The following is a 17,997-nucleotide window of genomic DNA, read 5'->3' on the forward strand; positions in this document are numbered from 1 at the left end:
AATGAACCAAAGAACATTGCCTCAAACCATATGAAGCAAAAAATTTAACTAAATTATAAAGAGAAATTGATCAATTCTACATAATGCTGGAAGATTTTTAACACTCCTATCTTAAGTCTGATAAGTCTAGTTTGAGGTGTGCACATTTTATCTCCATAACCTAATTGTATGGTTCTTGAGGTCAGAATGGGCGTCTTCAGCCATGTTTCCCCCCCAAAAGTATACAAATTCGTGTATGTAAATACCCCTGCATATATAAATAGATGGAAGGCGAAGAGCTTTAGGCAAATCTAAAGCACAGAAAGTATGTACTAATAATTGTTACCGATAATAGATATTTCTTGTATCAAGTAAAACTATTACAAGTAGAATAATTAATGAAGTCATAAAATAATGGATTGAAAATAAAATTATGTCACTATACTTCTTTTGAAGCATTTATGAAACACCAAGTTCATTTCTAAAATTATTAAATTGTTGCATAAATTAATTGAAAGATCACCTATATTCATCCTAAGGGGGGGAGGGGGAATGCACCTCGAAAGATTAAAGAAACTAAAAAGAATTTGCCTTTAGTGGACACAGACAGTAGCGATGATGCCGCCCCCTAGTGGCAGAGCCCAGCAACCCAAACATGACAGTAAAGTTATGAGTTATATCTTGTGGGTCATTTTCCTAACAAAAGTGTTAAGCTCTTAGAGTTGATTGTGGTAAGTGTTCAATCAATTTCTCTTCTCATTATTGTCATCATTATGATATCATCATCATTTTTGTCATGCTCTGCCTATAGCCAAGTGCCTTTGTGACAGGTAGCAATTTCTGAGTTATCAGCTGTGGCCAGGGCTGCAAGGTCACACCACACAATGAGGGCAATTTATATTCAGGGAACAGTCTTTGGCCACTCTTCTCAAAAAGGAGCAGAGTAATCATCAGCACTTGGAGGCTTCCTGGCCTTCCTAGGACATCATGCAAAGGCAGTTCTTTGAAGAATAGTAATGTGGGGTGGCGCCTGTGGCTCAAGGAGTAGGGTGCCAGTCCCACATGCCAGAGGTGGCGGGTTCAAACCCAGTCCCAGCCAAAAAAAAAAGAATAGTAATGTGAAGTTTTGTCCCAGAAAACACTGAGGTCTCCAAACTGGAAGAGAATGCCATTCTCACATGACCCACAAGTAAAAGAAAAAAGGAATATAGGTGTTTCTGTTAAACTCGATAGGTTCCACCCCATGTATTAAGTATGTCCCTGCAGTGAGCCAAAAGTGTATATATTCACATTTAAAACAAAGTAAAGTTTCTATTTGCTAAGCGATTCTCTTACAATGATCCCATAACCTATAGGAAGCAGGCAATAACTTCATTATTTCATACTCAGAGAAATGTGGGTCCAGAACAGATATTTGTTCAGAAGGTCTAGCGCGTGATTTCCATCAGAATTTCATCTATCCCATGCCCCAGTACAGGCTTTGAACCATCTACTTATTTTACAGAAAGGGAGTTTTAGGATCCTGCATATCTTGTCCTACACGTGAAGTAACACTCTTTGCAATCTGATCATTTTCCCTAGGGTTTGGTTCATGGCTGCAGAGTGGCTTTTAGACCAGTCAAGTGGAATGCATGGTATATTACACCTTCTTTTTCAAGGGTACAACCAAACAGTGGGCAAAGGAGCTGGAGCTGGAGACGAATACTAAGGCAAGGTGGCCCAAGGCAATTTGAAGATGATCTGGAAGTCTAAAATGCAATGAGCAAAATATCCTGAGTAAATGTTGAATGTGTGGACTTCATGCAAAAGGGAATTTGGAAATTGTGATTCCAATCTAAACACAAATCCAGTCTGTTGCCAGTCTACCTATGTGGCTATTTTTGCATTTTAATATATTGCCAATAATTGAAACTGCAAGGTGCTGCCAGTTCAACCCCCCCCAAATGGCCCTAATAATAGAAATGTGCAAGGGCATACAGTATCTGAAATTCTCACACTCCGCTGGTGAGACTGTAAGATAGAATAATGAATTGGAAAACCATTATTGGCAGTTTCTTATATGCCTGCACCGTGACCTAGGAAGCCCTTTCCTAGGTACATAGCCTACAAAAAACATTGTATTCCTAGGTTGATGGCCACTTGGGTTGCTTCCAGGTCTTGGCAACTGAGCCACAATAATCATTTCAGTGCAAATATGAATGTGATATATGAATACCATGGAATACTTTTCAGCCATAAGAAAAGATGGAGACTTTATGTATTTTGCATTTACCTGGATGGAGTTGAAACACATTCTTCTTGCTTAGAATGGAAAAGTATCCAATGTACTCAATACTAATATGAAGCCAGTAGAAAAGCAACTGCATATCTACATGAGAGAAAAGCTCAAGAATATTCAAGTTGGGGCGGAAATGGGAGGAGAGAAGGGGGAAAGGAGAGGAAGGAGAGGGACTGGGAGCTCTCATCTAATGTGCACAATATAAGGTTAAACAGCACACTCCCAACTGAAGGGCTCAGCTACAACTTGAACTTTACCTTAGAAATGCACACAATGTTACCTAATCATCTGTGCCCTCATATGAATCTGAAATTTTAAAAAAAGCAAAAAAGGACACTCATACATGAAGAGAATTTTTAATTTTGATGAAGTTCAGTTTAAAAATTGTTCATACTTTCGATGTCTCATCTAGAAAATTTAGTTTCTTCTTAGAATTATGGATGCTGTTTGTACTTTCTTCACACATTTTTTAGGTTTAGCTTTTCTGTCTAGGCCATGATCCACTTTGAGTTAATAGAAGAAACTAGCACATACATGTTCATAGATTTATGCACAATATGTTCCCAAACTGGGAACAACCAAATGTGCATCAATAAGAGAATGAATAAATACAATGAGGCATAGCCACATAGCCACAAAAGAAAAGAGCAAGTGATATGCACAACATAAATGAATCTCAAAACCATGCTCAGTGAAAAAGGCAAACACAAAAGAGTGTACTTTGATTCATTTATCTAAAGTTCAACAACAAGCAAACCTAATCCATGGTGATATATGTCAGAACCAAGGCTGCCAGGGCAGGAGATGGGGGAAATGCCAACTTGAATGAAGTACGAGGAAACCTTCGTTAGGAAGACGGAAGTGCTCCATAACTTATTTGAACGGTAGTTACACAGAAATTCACTGCCCCAAACTCTTCAAAGTGTATATACTTAGGAACGGTTCATTTTATTGTATATATGTTATACCTCAATAAAAATTGGAATTACTGATTCCAGTGCTGATATTTGCTCTGATAAATTTAATCCACCACCAAACACTTTCCAAGGTACAAGGCTACTATTCCAGAATGAAGTTTCTTCAGCTTTTTGAGGCTTACCTTTGTGCAGAATTGTCTTACAGAGCAACTAGAAGGCAAAAGGGTAAAAACCAAGGTGGTATGGAGATGTATATTGGAGGGAGCAACTCATTTTTCCAGGTTCTGCTATTTGAAAACTTACTAACAGCAGGTTCTCAGATCTATGCCTCTTTTCTTCACTTGGAATATTTGAGTGGCAATGAACAGGATCCATTTTTTATTAACTTAATACTAAATAGTTTTATTTCCAAAACAGAGACATGGAGCAGAATCCCAGATTTTGTTTCGAATTCAGAGTTCTTACTTCTTCCATTATTCATCTACCCCACACTTTCTTGGTTTATGATTTTACTAAATTTCTTCATCTGAATTATGGCCTTGTGGTCAACAGTGGGCAATATATTATTCTTACATAATTTTTAAATACAAAGGCAAATGGCATGGAACAATTAGAATCAATGGCTTAGGAGTCTGGCACTTGGATGTCACAGGCAAACGCCCTGCTCTTGACTTTAACCTATGGGTTCCACTTCACGTGGGTTGTATTTTTCATACATCAGGAGTTTTTATAAATTTACTATTCAATCCAGCAGCCCTACTTTGTTCGCAAAATATAAGCAAAACAAATATGTCAGGGTAATGATGCCAGGACTCTCCCTTATTGAAAAAAGCAGTTTATTAATACCTTATTGCTACAAGCTAGATCTTATTATCATCTTGGGTCATTTAGAATCTTATTAGGTATTCTGCTGGTGGATGAATAATCCTGTGATAAATTCTTTGCCATGTCCTTCACAGTTGTCATAGCAGGATCATAAACAGCATTTATAACAATCTAGCCTAGAGGAAGCAGCTGACAATGGTCTGCTTAGCATGCAAGAAATATTCAGATCGGCTGTGTCTGGTTAGACACAGCCCACAAGAGAGCTCCCAAAGTTAAATGTAGCATGGGTTTCTCTGAAGATTCCACTTCAAAAAAGGCATGAGGTCAGGGACGTGGGGACCACAAACTCTTTGGAAGCCACACATAGTTTGTCTCCATCAGATCTGCTGGACAGCGGGAAAAGCCAAGGCCCACGCCACTTTATTCCTGACAGACTGTTCAGGGCTTTATTCCCAAACTCCAGATCAAGGTACAAATCATTTTACATTCACTGTTTTTTCCCCCTCATTTTGACTTCACATACAAAATTGGAATTTGTCTGTATCACTGTTTTGTGTCTAATTAGCACATTTGATGAGGAAAGGAATCCAAAGGTGAACAAGATCAGGGGTGTAATTCCCAGCACATGCCAGCTGCTTTTGCTCTATTACAAAACCACAGATTTCAGCCCTTATGAAAACCCATGATAGATACAGACAGATTCCTGTTCACCTGGAGAGAACTGTTGGTAGATCAGTGCCAATCCCACCACCATTTCTAGAAAAACTCATATAACAGGCAACCCACCATTTCCCTAGCCTCCTCTCCTGCTATGTCCTGCCACTCGAGTTACAAATCAATCCACAATGAAATGTCCTATTATTTTCTAAGTAAGAGTTGGCTTTTATAAAACCTGTTGTCTTTTTTCCAGAATGCCCTTGTTCTTTTCTTTTTTTTCCTCCTTTGCCATGTGTCCTAAGCTGGAGTCTCCCAGAAGCAGAACCTGAACTAAGGAGCATCATTTATTCAGGAAGTGGCCGTAGGGGAGTGAGGTGTGAGACAGGAAAGAGAGGGAAACCACAACATGTGTGTGACAGAGCAGGTTTTCGCAGTGGGCACTGGGGAAATGCCCTGGGGATCTCTGAGAGAGGGGACCAAGGCAGCTGGGCTACTTACCTACTTGCCCCCGTTAGCCATTGGTGTGAGCTGTCCCTACAGGGCGACTTGGTTCCCCCAGCCCTTCCAGCCTGCCAGGAGGACAAAGGCCTCAGACAAGCAGATGCAGGGGACAGGGAGCATCTTTATGGGCACTGCCAGCTCCACACCACAGGCTAAGTCCTCCTTACCCTTTAAGTCCTTGTTCCTGTGTTATTCTCACTGGGAAAGTTTCCTGGGTTCCCCACTCTGAGTTGGACAGTGCTTCACTAGATTCTTACGGCAGCAAGCTGTGTCATGACACTCAACCAGATCCTAAGACTGCCTTCCCCTCTGAATATCATCTCCTTTAGGGAAGGGACTACAACTATCTAACACATCTTTTTATCATCAGTGTTGTCTCTGATGCATTAAAGAAACTCAGCAGATAGGGTGGGGCCTGTGGCTCAAAGGAGTAGGGCACCAGCCCCATATGCCAGAGGTGGTGGGTTCAAATGCAGCCCCAGCCAAAAAAAAAAAACTGCAAAAAAAGAAAAAAGAAAGAAAGAAAAAGAAACTCAGCAGGCTGGGTCCGGTGGCTCGCACCTGTAATCCTAGCACTCTGGGAGGCCAAGGTGGGTAGATTGCTTGAGCTCACAAGTTCGAGACCAGCCAGAGCAAAAGCAAGACCCCGTTTCTACTAAAAATAGAAAAACTGAGGCAAGAGGATCACTTTAGTCCGAGTTGGAGGTTGCTGTGAGCTATGACGCCACTATATTCTACCCAGGGCCACAGCTTGAGACTCTGTCTCCAAAAAAAAAAAAAAAAAAAAAAATATATATATATATATATATATATATATATATATATGAGACTCTGCAAATTCATATACTCCACAAATATTTTTCAGGACTTTACCATATGCCAGATAGTCTTCTGGAAGCCAGGGCTAGAGCAGTGATTTACTCAGGAATCTACTGACTGCTCAGGTAATCTACTCAGGAATCTTAGAATAGACAGAGATGGGAAAACATCATGTACCCAAATTGATATAATCTTATATGTTAGTAGACACTATAAAGAAAATAAAAGAAGGTAAAGGGCAGAGAATGGTTAGGGTGAAGAGAGGCTGCTATTTTATCCAGGCCACTGGGGATAGGCTTCTCTGAGAAAGTAATACATGAACAAAGATTTTAAACAATGAGCTGGGGCTGTGGAAAGGAAGGATGAACAAGTGGGTCACAGGAGCAGAACATCAGAAGAGCTTCAAGACCTTGGCAGAAGCCAGGTCATGTAGGGTTTGGGGGATGTTATAAACTAACTTAATCTAATTTCTCAAAACCCACTTGAAGGGAATTCCAGACTACATTAAAAAAGGTTTCCATCAATTGGCTGGATATTTAGGCTAACGTTGACTTCTGAACTTGTTTGTCATGACATCTGCACCCTGTTTTGTGTGGTCCAGCCACAGGGCTGTGATGTTGATTAGAATGCTTTCCCAACTACACATTCACCCATGCAGTACAGGGAACACCAAAGATGCTGCCTCTGAAATAGCCAGAGCAGTAGAAAGTAAGGCCCTTAGGATAACTGGCTTCTTCTTGCCTCGCTCTCTTACAATTCACTTTTGGAAGTCCTTTATCATCACAGCTTTGGTTTCTCCTTCAGCCAAGTAAAAGGATAGGGACTTCAGAGTTATCTGGCAGCCCTTCAAGGCTATGAATCAAATTGTACAAGGTGAAGATATAAGTTATGTGGCTGATTATTTTATTTAAAGTTTTAATAAGAACATTTCTAAACATTCATAGACGTGAAGAGAATACATAATGAAGCCTCACGGAGACGTTATTGATCTTCAAACGTATCAGTATCATGGCTGATACATATCAATGACTGCCATTTCTCGCACACAGCAGAACTTGCACAACTAAATGTCCACAATCCCTTCAAGGCAGGCATCCTGAGACTCTACGTATAGAGTCATGTATATGGTGATGCAGCACATTTGGGGACAGAGCCCCAACAGGAGCAGGCTGACTTGGGGACAAACTTAGAACTGAGGCCAGAGGGTAAGATAGAACAAGGCAGATGACAATTCACATGAATGATAATTATTAGACAGTAAGTAAGTATACGTTTAAAGCACTGTTTTCTCCACTATCGGAATAAATGTTTTCAAGTATTTATTCAGTAAACATGACACATGAGGCCTAGGGATAGATACTGTAAGGGGTTTAAAGATAGGAGAGTTGTCCTTTCCTCAAAGAACTCACAACCCTGATATCACCTAACCTCAGCGAGAATGGGCACACATCACAAAGACTTAAAGCTGCAGATGCTGGTGTGGATGTGCAGAGAGGGGAACACTTCTTTTTTTTTTTTTATCTCCCTCCCACTTTTTCTTCTGAGACAGTCTCATGATGTCACCCTTCGTAGAGTGCAGTGGCATCACAGCTCACAGCAACCTCAAACTCTTGGGCTTAAGCAATTCTCTTGCCTCAGCCTCCCAAGTAGCTGGGATTGTAAGCGCCCACCACAAGGCCTGGCTATTTTGTTGTTATGGTTGTTGTTGTCAATGTTTTTTATATGACCCAAGCCGGGTTCAAACCCACCAGCCCCAGTGCATGTAGCCGGCACCCTACCCACTGAACTACAGGCGCTGAGCCGAGAAGGGAACACTTTTACACTGCTGGTGGGACTGTAAAGTAATATGACCTTTTTGGAAGGAAGTATGGAGAATCCTCAAAGAACTCAAATTAGACCTCCCATTTGATCCTGCAATCCCATTAACTGGGCATCTAGTCAGATGAAAAAAAAAGTCCTTTTACCATAAGGACACTTGCACTAGACTGTTTATTGCAGCTCAATTTACAATTGCAAAATGTGGAAACAGCCTAAATGCCCACCAACCCAGGAATGGATTAACAAACTGTGGTATATGTACACCATGGAACACAATTCAGCCACTAAAAAAGATGGCGACATTACATCTTTTGTATTAACCTGGATGGAGTTGAAACACATTCTTCTTAGTAAAGCATCACAAGAATGGAGGAGCAAGTATCCAATGTACTCAATTCAGATATGAGCACAATTGATCCTAGTACATGGTGGTGGCGGGGGAGTGAGGGAGTGGAGGGAGGGAAGGAGGGGACGGGTGATGGTGTGTGACTCACCTCTTGGGAGGTGGGACACAATTACAAGAGGGACCTTACCCAACAAATCCAAGCAGTGTAATCTGGTTCTTTGTACCCTCAATGATTCCCCAACAATTTAAAAAAAAAAAAAAGAACTCACACCCCAAGAGATTCAGAATGTACAGGTCTGCGCCGGCTTTGACACCTACGTTCCAAGAGATGCTTGATCACAAGCAATCTCATCACCATAGCTGGGTGTTCTGATTTGCCCTCCTAACTCTTTCCAAGACAGCTTTCATTCGAGTCCCCTCTGTCTGTATCTTGCTGAATAACACATTTAATTCTAGCATGTTTTTCTTCTATAACATAAGGGACAGGGCAATCTGCTCTTCCTCTCCTCACAGAAAAGGTGGAGCCTCCTGCTGCACCTGACCAGGCCTTCCCAAACACCCTGCCAGGGCCCTCCGCAGTGTGCAGTCCTGCTCTGAGGAAGGGCTTTCTCCTGAAATGGCACCCACTACATCAGATGCTGCCACAACTCTGAGTGAGGGAACATGCAGCTCTCTCACTGATGGATGAATACCAGCCACTTAGAGCTTCAACTGTTCAAGCCAGAGATGGAGCCATCAACTTGCAAATTCCAAGGCCTGTTAACTACCTAAACAACAGAATGAGGTCAGGTGTGTATTATCTTTGGGAATAACTATTAAAACCAGAGTAGTACAAACATAAAACACTCTGGGAATGTTAACAAGGAGAAGCAAAAGCTATGTCTAGATTTTAAAAAGTCAAAATCGTTTACATTCGTACACAACCTCTTTTTAATGCATATACTTATGGATCCACATTCTAAGCTAAATGTGCATCGTCAACTAGGACTCTTCCATAAAGGTTCTCCATTTTTATTTCTGCAATTACCATTGACCAATGTTGTTCACTCTATTACAACTATCAATATAGCCCAGTTACACAATTTAGGCACAATTGATGTGTGCCTCTTTCTCAAATCTTACCTCAATATTGTAATTACTTCTCATTTTCACGCCTCTAAGACAATAAAACTGCTCAGTGCAGAAAGGCATTGATCACCATTCTCTTGGAGGACAATTGATAAGAAATATTTGCTGATTTTCTTTAAAATCAGACAGTTCATTTGTAAAAAGGTTAAAATTATCCACCCCAAACCCTCCTTTTTTCCCCACTGTAAAATAACTGCAAAGAAACATGGAGAGATATTGGAACCTGATTTATTTAGCTAAGCACAAATGCTTTATAAACACCGCCATATACACAGACACCATTCTAGTCTGTCCCTAAAGCTATAGCTGCATTGGCTCCAGAGATATTATTTAGCAAAGAGGCATTTTAACAGAAAGTCAGCAGGATAGAGAAAAAAAAAAACTTCTCAGGTACGTGTACGTTATTAATCATAATTAAGGCAGATTTGACAGCTCCTTGGCAATAGAGACGATAAGTTCCTTTCTCTGACATCAAAATCCTAAAGGAATACTTGCTACTTCATTATCAACTTCCCCAGTCTTTATACCTATAATGTCCACTTTGAGAATATCAGGTCTTAGAGAAACCTGAGCTCAGACAAGCCCTGTTTGCCCACAGTTGACACCGGGCACACTAAAATATAAGCTGGCATCCTACTAAGGTAAGGCACAGGGGCCCACACTGGGGTTAAAATGTGAGTTCCAGGAGCACATGGTGCGCCCTATAATGCATTTCCACTGAAGGGTCATCCTTCAGAGTTGTTGGTTTTTGTCTGTGCGGGTGGTTCTGCACTTTTGATTTCCCATTAAATTGGAAAGGGAGCACTTGGTCCCCACTGCAGTGGCATCCTCTGATGAGATATTGAGAAATGGGAGATGGATCCATTTCAAGAGACAGATTCATTTTCATAAAACCAAACAAGAGAATTGCTTCCATTTAATCACACTCAATCTTATTAATGTACTTTCTAAAATGACACCACTTTGGGAAGGTTCTTATGACAGCTATGTTGTAGAGGAGGCATCATGGGGATATGGGTCTGATGCCTTTGCAGGTGACTGCAAGAAATTTATTCTGATCATCCACTGACCATAAACTTCAACTGAGTTTCTCTAAGATCTAGTGAGGACATTTGGCCTGTTATAGGGAAATCTCACTTTTTACTCTTTTTTCACAAAAAAAAAAAAAATGGGCTTAAGGGACCCTTCCCTATTTTGTCACCTACTTAATGGTATAGGTTGAGATTTGGAGGGTTCCCAACACAGTATGTTTTCTTTTTGTGCCTGTCTTTATGTCTGTCTTGAAACATTTGTGCTTGCCAGGACTTACTCCAGGGAAGGAAACATTCACTTCTTCCTGATCTATAAGCCTTCTCTGATTGGGAGAAGGAACAGAAGAGGTTTGGCTAATTTGTTAGAAAGTTATTTTATTGAAGAGAAAAAAGGAGGGTCCTTTCCACTCACTGACTGGGAAATAAGAGAAGCACCTTCAAGGGAAGGTTTTTTCACTGGCTTTCAACTCAAGATGGTGTTTAAAACCAAAGCAAAAAAATGTAGCAAGAGTAATGGGAACCAAAGGCAAAGAAAATGTGAGTGAGCCTTACCAGGTAAATATATACTGCAAACATATCCTTCATCCTCAGCATAACCAAAATCCAGATTTAAAGTCCAGGAAAAAAACAGGATGGGAGGGAGAAGGACTACTGTCTCAGGTGGATGAACCCAGCACCTCAAAGCTTTACAGTAATAGAACAAATTGCCTCCACTAGCAAAAGTTTCTCCGGCTCTCCACTAGTGAAACCAGCTAGAGCAGCCAGCACCTCGCCAGCGCAGGCTGGGAAGGGTGGGTGTGGAGTGAAGACACATGGTGTTGTTTCCCTTATGTAAAGTGCGTTGAAAGAAAAAAATGTTTAAGTTTAATTACATAATTTTAGCTTAATTTGGCCCATAGCAATCTTAAAGTGAAATCTGTGATATTCTGGGGTTCAAAGGAACCTCAAGAGGAAACAAGTTAACTTTCTTCATGTGGCAGGACTTTCCTCCCCCATCAGTTATTTATTAAAGAATAGTCTCTGCCTCTGCTTACTTAACATCATGACTATAACATGCCTTTAAATATGGTCTTCAAGATGTTAAAATTGCCACCTCTGCTGATTTGGGGTTTTATTGTCTATTCTTGGCTGTATCTCATCTTAGTGAGACCCCTTGGGATTTAGCAATTAGCATGGATAGAGCAGTTTGATAATAAAAGTAATTAATGGCATCAAAACACAGCCTTGCTTGTTTCTGAGGACTTGTTACACACATCCAGGTCTTTTTTTTTTTTTTTTAATGAGTGCTTTATTCCTGTTACAATAAATGCTGTTTAGATAGAAAAAGCTTTAGCTCCATATACTGACAGGCTTGAAGGGACCCTGGAAAGCTGACTCAATATGCCAATTGGCAGAGAGTCTTAAACCACTAAGAATTAATAATTCTAAACACAAAGGAAAGACCAAACAGCTCTTTACAACTACACATACAATATACAGAACATGCGTTTAGGGTCTTCCTTAAAGAAGGAATGTAACATTGTAAAACAGGGATTCTGTCAACTGTCAAATAGAAATTTAAGAAAAATTATAGTTATTTATTTTTTCTTTCAGAGCTCACATTTAAATATTGCTGAGGAAAGGGGAAAGGGATGGAGATACTTTATTGTAAGTGTTCAGTTTACCATGAATCAAATGAAAAAAAATTCTGAAGTTTCTCATAGTAAGAAGGAAGCATAAGCAGGTTCAGTTTAAACAGATAATTGAAATTCCTTTTTTTACTATTTTAATTTTTTTTTTTTTTAACTGGGGTCTTCCGGTAGAGACCGGAAAACCTGCTAGACAAATTCTAAAAGAGCTGCAACGCCGATAATTGAAATTCTTATCTGAGAACCTGGTGTTCCCTTTAGGAAGCCACCATGGACGGGGCCATTGATGAAGTAGATTATGTTTTCCTATAGAAGACGAAGGTTAGGAGAGGAGAGTGTGTTTCCAAATAGTCCCGCCTCTTTCTCCCCAGGAGAACTTTATTTTTATAATTGATTTTTTTTTTCCAAATGCCCCCAGTTTCAGACTGAAGCTGAGCACACATGAGTCCTTTCAGCCGTCCACGTCTGTAACTCTCATTTCCATTCCTTAAAAAATTGATGATGTTTGCTTTAATGCCCAAATCTCCCCGAGCACCAGGGACCCTAGCTTCAGGCCACCCGGTATCATTATTTATAAAGCTAACACTTGAACCTTTAGTGAGACAAAGTGAGAAGATGGAGATGGCCGGCAGCTGCAAAAGGGAGAAGCTCTTTGGAAGCTCTTCTGGAATCTTCCAGGCCTGGCATTTCTAGGCGTCACTAACTATTGAGACAAGCATCAAGCCTGGGTGAATATCTAATGTCATCTGTGATTTTCAAGACAAAATGGAGTAACTGTAAGGTGTCCTGTCAAGATTTAAAAGTATGAAAACCTGCTAACCTGATATAATACTTATTTTTAAAGTTCATTTTATTTTCATCAAATTTGAAATCTGTCTGTGCTCAAGAAACAAATAAGAACAATTTCTGGAACTTAAAACATCTAAGAGAGAGTGACGTTGAAAGACAAAGGAACTTGGATGCCCTTTCTCCAGTCTAAGAGAGGGGAACTGTGACAGACAAGTCCCTTCCCGAGCTCTTACAGATAACTAGGCAAATGTGCAATTTCTAGCTCACCCACATTACTTTCTACCAATTATATTACGTTACATTTTTGTCTATGTCAAAGATAATACATGCAAGAAATATGACATTTGCAGGCAAATTCATATTTCTGTCTCCCTTATAGCTGCAGTCATATAAAATGAGAATCCATTATTGAGTTTCCTTCTAAGAAATCTCACAGGTTATTTTTATTATGAAATATTTAATGGGAACAAAGAAAATGTGTAACAACCCGTACATGTAACTCACATGCATTTTGGTCACAGCTTAACATTTTGCCATATTTGCTTCACATCTTTTTCTTAAGGAAATAAAATGCTACACATGTAGTTGAAGCCCCTCATGTATCCCAAACTAATTCAATGCCCTTTCCTCCTCCTCCTCCTAACCTCTAAATTGAAAATCAGCCCTGGACAGCTGTCTTGCGTCATTCTCATCAGCCGCTGGAGTTGCATGGGCAGCAGCCCGGATGCTGGGATTGCGTCTTTTTTAGTTTCCCTCATTTTCTTCCCATCACAGGGTCATTTCCATTAGAACAGAGAGACAGGAAACACTTAAATATTAAAAATACCTAAATTTTCCTAAAGTGAGGTTGTACTCTGAGCACAGAGGCCAATGTATGATAAAACCAGAAGTTATCCCCCTGCGAAGGGGGCAGTCTCTCCAGTTTCTTCCTGCAGTTGTTGAGCCCACGTGCTCTGCTGTCAGCAGCTTGACAGAGGACCTGTTTCTTAGAAGGTATAAGGCAGAATTATGGTTTGCTCCCTACCCCGTACAACACATTAGAGAACCTTTAGTATTTCAACCCAAAGGAAGGAAGTTTTAGGCATCAGACATAGCAAGTTAAGGAAAATATGGACAAGGGGGCTCGCAGCATCTCACATAGTTGCTATTTTTAGCATGTTCCCATCACCTCTTTTGTTTCCCTATTCTTTCTCCATCCTGTATTCAGTGTAATCTTAAAAACCAAAGATGATCATTCCATTCCCAACTTTACTGGGTGCCTTCCATGGCAGTAAGGACAAACTCCAATCCCCTTACCACCTCCCACCCACAGCTTGTCCCACGAGGCCTGGTCCCCTTCCCCCTTGCTCTCTGCATTAGCCACAGTGACCTTTCAATTCCTTAAAAATGGTGGTCTCTTTCCCGCCCAGGGTCTTTGTAAGTTTCCTCGCCTGAAATTCTCTTTTCCCTTCTCTGTAGTTGGCTAGCTCTGAGTCATCTTTCACATTTCAACTTAAATGTTCCTTTAACAGAAAGAATCTCCCTGTCTTCTCCCCACATCAAAATCCCGTTTCCCTAATAGAATCTTACATTTTTTTGTTCTTCTTATAATTTCCAAATGGACATTCATTCATATCCTTACTTCCTGCCTGCTCCTCTTGTTAGACTGTAAACTTCATGGGCACAGGCACCAGGATTTTTTTTTTTTACTTCTCAGCTCAGCAGCATAGTGCCTCTTATAGAATCCATAATTATTTCTTGAATTAATGATTGAAGATTCCCTGTTACAGACCTCAGGATTTAAAGGTTACTTTCCCAAACTTGCATAGTTGCCTTCACTCTTCTTCTCTACTAACTTAATTATATCTCCACTCCACTCTCTCCTCCACTTCCTTCTCCCCCTACACACACACACACACACACACACACACACACTTGCATATGTTCTCCATTTAGAAAAATAAACTCAGGGTTGGTAATAAGAAGTATGTTTTATGATGACAGGCTGTGTATAAGCCTTCTATTTCTTCTGGGTATTGCAACAGAAAATAGCTGTACCTGGCAGATAGGCAATGAGAGAGTTCAGATTTTAAAAGTATCTCTTTTAAAGATACCATGAGAACACCTCTGTGTGGCAGGTGAGCTCTAAAGTTATATCCAAGACATAACTTGTGTTCAAGACGATTTTGGTAAGCACAGACAATCAAACTAATAAATCAAACAGCTATTTTGCAAATGTGGAATGAACCAAGAATTCTAAACTATAACCTGGAAGACAACACCAACCCATGAAGCAACCAGGTTTAAAAAAAAAAAATGAGTTTGAAAAGAATGTAAAGGATTATTAACTGCAGTGGAATAGACATGTTCCATAGGAAGTTCTTCAAAATACTGCATACAATCATGTCATCTAATATTCAGAGATAAATTTGGAGGTTTAAAATTGTGGGGTTTCGTTTTTTTTTGTTTTTTTTTTGTTTTTTTTTGCAGTTTTTGGCCAGGGCTGGGTTTAAATCCGCCACCTCCGGCATATGGGGCTGGCGCCCTACCCCTCTGAGCCACAGGCACCACCCTAAAATTGTGTTTTGACCCTGGATATAAACACTTCTTCAGTCTTAGGAGGTGGAGGAGGGGGTTCAGGGAAGCAGCAGCAGCAAAAGTTGGATCATCACCAAATTGAAATATTGTGCTTAAAATTAAGTAAGTCAATATTTTAAAGAACACACTTTTTAATTGAATGAATGTTCCTAAACACATTTTTCTCTTTGTTTGTGTGAGACAGTCTCACTGTGTTACCTAGGCCAAAGTGCCATGGTGTCAGCCTCCTAAATTCACAATCTTTGTGCCTCAGCCTCCTGAGTAGCTGGGACTACAGGCACCCTCCACAACGTCCAGCTGATTTTTCTATTTTTAGTATAGACGGGCTTTCACTCTTGCTCAGGCTGATCTCGAACTCCTGAGCCGAAACAATCCCCTGGCCTCTGCCTCCCAGAGTGCTAGGCATGAGCCACCACTCCCCACCCCCTACATACATTTTTCAATGGCCCTTAGTCACCCTCACACAATTTTACTCAACTACTCCATGTTTCCTTTTCCTGCAAGAACTCCAGGTATGACTTGGATATAACTTTATTTTGTATTTGTTTTATTATTATTAAATCATAGCTGTGTACATTAATGCGATCATGGGGCACCATACACTGGTTTTATAGACCATTTGACATATTTTCATCACACTGGTTAACATAGCCTTCCTGGCATTTTCTTAGTTATTGTGTTCTTGGATATAACTTTAGAGCTCACCTGCCACTCTCATTTCAAAACTGAGACCAGTATTGCTCTCAAGATTGGAATAAGTGCACCAAAGAGGAGTCAGGGAAGAGGCAAACTGTTCCCATCTTCAGTGCAACCAAAGCTACACTCAGAAACAGTGCTGAATTCAGAACCCACAATTGTGACTTGAGGATGTTGCTAGCTGGGTTCTTCTGGGACCTTTTGTTCTGGTTACCCAGCATCCCACAGCTCCCATTCTTTGTCCAAAGAGATGTCCCAGATTTCCAGACCAAGGAATGAGTGGGCTTCCAATTTTCTTCTTGATAGCTTCCAAATTAATGATTCAAGGTAGAGGGTAGGAGGAGTGAACAAAGGATCCTTGAATGAAATCAGGAAGGCATTCATTTATTTGCTCAACAAGTATTTGTTGAGCTCCTAGCCTGGGCTTCAGCACCAAGGCCACAAGGGATATGACAGTGAACAAAAGATTCCCACCTGTCCAGGGGTGGGAGACCAACACTCATGAAATAACTATACAAATGAAAATAAACTACAAACTATAGTGAGTGCTTGGAAGGAGACGTATAGCCTCCTATAGGAAATTATAAAAGGGGAAGCAGAATTTGACTGGATTTTTGAGCTGTACTATTAATGAAAGAAAGATGAACAGGTGCAGGGAGAGGCACCTCCCTGGCACAAGAAATGGCAAGTACAAAGGACCTGATGCAGGAAGACAGGAAGGGAGGCTTCCCTACTGCATAAAGAAGAGAGAGGCAGAAATTTAGCTGAAATGCAGGCCAGGGCCCAATCATCCAGGGCTTTGTAGGCCATTGTAGAGATTTTGGTCTTTGTCCGAAGAGGAATTTGAAGTCATCCATCCATCCATCCATCAATAGTGACATGATCTACTTGCGTTTCCAGCTCACTCTGTCATGTTGAAAAGTACTAAAGGATGTCAAAGAATGGCAGTAGGAAGACAAGTGGCCACACAATGTGTAGTTTTTAAGATCTCTCGCCATGATGTAGAGAAGGAGCTGATGTGGAAATGGTTCTGGAGGGAGGCCAGAGTGCGCATGTGCAGACAAGTTCTCTGGCAGGTGCAGCAGCGCAGGTGGGAAACACTGATGGTCCGAGTGGGAGGAAGGAGAGCACCCAGAGAACTGCCTAGTGACCTAGAGCTGGCTTGTCCCCACTCTCCCCTTGCCTAGGCACTGTTTGAGTTCTGAGTGGCTCCAAATGTCTACAGTTACACAGAGAAGGTTCTCTTTAGGAAGATGCCCCTAAGAGACAGTAGTTTTCGTGTCAATGCCAAAAATCTTATTTCTCCCGAGCAATTGACCTTTAGTCCATTTAGCCCCAGGCACTTTGTGAAACAACCAACAACCACGGTGCCCATGTTGCACTGGGGGAGGAAAAACTCAACAAGGTTGAGGCCCTTCCCCAAGTGTACCACATCCCAGCCTGCCTCCTGTGGCTAAACTCAGCGCGCCTCCCAGCTTGCCTTTCCTGTTCTTATTTTCTCTTCTTTTAAATTTTTTTTGTTTTATTTAGCGCGTATATGTAATGTTTAATGCTTATTGCTATTTATTATTTAACAAGATTCTATAGGAAATCATTTTTAAAAATCAGTTATGTGTTATTTAATACTTATTTACTATTTAAAATACAATACACACTCATTGTAGAAATGTTCGGGTGGCGCCTGTGGCTCAAGGAGTAGGGTGCCGGTCCCATATGCTGGAGGTGGTGGGTTCAAACCCAGCCCCAGCCAAATTAAAATAATAAAAAAAGAAATGTTGTGAAATACAGAAAATCTCTAAGAAGAAAATGAGAACAATCTATAATCCCACCATGGAAAGATAATATTAGTTAACATTTTGGTGTATAGTCTTCCAATCTTATTGCTATTCCTATCTGTATGTATGCCTATCTATCATCTTCCAATTTTTCCATAGAAAATAGCATATGTATGTGTTTGTGTGTATGTATTTGCATAAGTCTTGAGTCCATTTTGAAACAATGAGAGAAA

General features: G+C 40.6%; 1 non-coding gene across 1 annotated transcript; it reads right to left on the reverse strand.

The window, feature by feature from the left end:
* Window positions 1-12,085: 12,085 nt before the first annotated feature.
* Window positions 12,086-12,147, reverse strand: LOC128589448 (U7 small nuclear RNA). Its single transcript, XR_008381020.1, has one exon. It is a non-coding gene; the product is annotated as a U7 small nuclear RNA (small nuclear RNA).
* Between the last annotated feature and the right edge of the window lie 5,850 nt (window positions 12,148-17,997).

Source organism: Nycticebus coucang, chromosome 6 (assembly GCF_027406575.1).
Source record: "Nycticebus coucang isolate mNycCou1 chromosome 6, mNycCou1.pri, whole genome shotgun sequence".
Lineage (NCBI taxonomy): Eukaryota > Metazoa > Chordata > Mammalia > Primates > Lorisidae > Nycticebus > Nycticebus coucang.